Raw genomic sequence first — 2,483 nt, forward strand, 5'->3', positions numbered from 1 at the left:
GCCTGCTGACAATCCTGCTACCCTCAGTCTTCTGTAGGCCCTAGGTATGGCCAGTCCTCAGTGTCCCTTGGGCATTGGAGCTACCAGACCATGAACTAGGCACTTCAGTACAGGAGGAGCTCATTTTACCTTTCCAGTAATTCTGTGAGATAGGACCTGAAGGTCTCACACAGAGATTATTAGCAGGACTGGGATTTGTAAGTGCGTTTCTGTCTCAGAAGCTTTTCAACTATACCAGTTGCTTCCTGTCTCTTCACTTCTCTGGGCTCAGTTTTCTCATCTGTAAAGTGGGGATGGGGTAGGTGTGTTGAACTAGATGGTTTCCAAGGGCCTGGCCAGCACTGTGAGGTCTTAATCATCAGAACCATGCGCTCAGCTTCCACTGGATGTTCCCTGTTTGTTGCTTCATAGGCACCTCACACTCAGCCTGCTTCATACTGAGCCACTCTCTTCCCCCAGCCAGCAGCTTCCCTGGCTCCCCAGCTCAGGGAATGACCTCACTACCTACCTGTGTGCCCAAGTCAGAAACTGGCAACATGCCTCCTCTCTCGTACCCCACATCCTTTCAGTCAGTCATTCAGTCCTGTCAAATGGACCCCAAATCTGTTCACCACTCTTCCTCCCCACTGCCATTTGACCAGTGCCTGTTTATTATTGCTCACTTAGATCACTGAAGCAGCCTCCTGCTGGCCTCTCTGCTTGCAGGGCTTAACCCACTTTCCCTCCACATCAATATTTTCTGAACTACAGCCAGTTCATAGCCCTAACCTATTGCTGATCATGATGCTTTGTTTAAATTTTCTGATGGCTCTCCATTGAGCCCACAAAACCCATAGTATCTGGTTTAAATTTCTTGCTGTGGCCCTCAGGCCCCGCCCCCAACTTGGCCCCTGCTGACTGCTCAGTCTGGCTTTACACCTCGTGCCCGCACTTGCCAGCCACCATCCTATTCTTGCTTCTAGCCTCAGTAACCTCTTTTTCCAGTCTTTCCCTCTGGCCATCACAGCCCTTTGCCAGTACCACAATCCTCAGACCTTCGATTTCTGGAGTATCCTTCTCTGCTTCCTGCCTCCATTCAGTCAAACAAGGATCGACCAGCAACAGACTCTGCCCAGAAGGGAAGTGGCAGTGTGGCTTGGTACAAGGAGCACTGGATTGGGAGCCCAGAGATTTGGGGCTTCATTCTAACCATGTAGTCTTAGACAAGTATGCTGACTACTTGAGCTTCAGTTTCCTCATAAAATGTCCCAGTGTAGGTCTTTGCTACTGAGAATATGACCCAGCAGCATCAACATCACCTGGGAGCTTGTAAAAGATGCAGAATCTCAGATCCCACCTCAGATCTACTAAATCATACTCTGTAAGTCAGAAGTTCTGATCTACATGGTCTCCAGGGTCCCTATCATGTTGCTCTGAGGCAGGGCCTTCAAGGGTTAACTGCCTGGACTAGTTAAGTGACATCACCAAGTCCCTCCCAATCTTATCTCACAAATATTCCAGTTGGTTCCTCCTTTCTATCACTTTATGGCAGTCTTGGCTCCCATCTGCCCTACTCATTTTTTCTCACCTGGAGAATGGCCTTTACCCCTCCCATCCTCAACTCATCTTCTAGGCCCTGGTTGCCTCAAATTGGATTATGTCTCTCTCCTACCCTGACCCTATCCATGACTTCAGATTGCCCAGAGGACAAGGTCCAAAATTCCAAGCTCACGGTTAGCCCCAGTGGCTTTACTAGCCTCATTTACCTGCACTGCAGCCACAGGCTAAATCTCTCTTCCACCCTCTGGGTATTTGCATATGGGAGACCCTGCACTGGGAATGCCTTTCTTTCTTCTCCTCCTGGTGAAGCAGGTCATTATTTCAGATGTAAGGGCCACCATCCTCTGACTCCCAAGCCAAGCCAGTCAGTTCCTTTGCTTCAGGCTCTCTCCATCTGTCTTATATCCATCTCTCTATTAAAGCCTAGGGTGGTATTTCAGGTCACAACTCCCTCTTCACTGGGCAATTCAATAAAGATATGTGTAGACAGTGAATGTGTGAGCCGCTGGAGGTACAATCCTTGCCAGATTCCTGTGAGCTGAGAAGCCAGAGGATGCTGAGCCCATCCAGGGCCAAGGAGAAGGCCATGCCGGGCCCCTTAGACTGTGGGTGCTGAGAATAGAAGAGCTCTGAAGACTCCCCTGCCTGGGAGAAAAGACCTGGTGGGTCTTTGGGGCAGAAGAGAAAACTCAATGCAGGGTGCTAGGGAAGAAGCACCTCCTCTCCATAGGAGCTCTCCCTTGGGGCACATTTAGGTGGAGGCTGCCTGACCATCTGCCAAGGACATTCCTCAGGGAATTCCTGCGGCAGGCGGAGGCTGGATGAGGTCCCTTCAAACTTGGAGATTCTGTGATTCTAGAGTTGGGCAAACAAGACTCACACGTGGAATCTGTAATTATCGAGAGATGCCAGGCAGCATGTAATTCTGCCTTAAGTGGCAATGA

General features: G+C 49.9%; 1 protein-coding gene across 1 annotated transcript in view; it reads right to left on the reverse strand.

The window, feature by feature from the left end:
• The window catches only part of SEZ6 (seizure related 6 homolog), a 26,690-nt gene that overhangs the window by 16,049 nt on the left and 8,158 nt on the right, over positions 1-2,483 (reverse strand). The window lies entirely within an intron of this gene.

Source organism: Pteropus alecto, unplaced genomic scaffold (assembly GCF_000325575.1).
Source record: "Pteropus alecto unplaced genomic scaffold, ASM32557v1 scaffold98, whole genome shotgun sequence".
Lineage (NCBI taxonomy): Eukaryota > Metazoa > Chordata > Mammalia > Chiroptera > Pteropodidae > Pteropus > Pteropus alecto.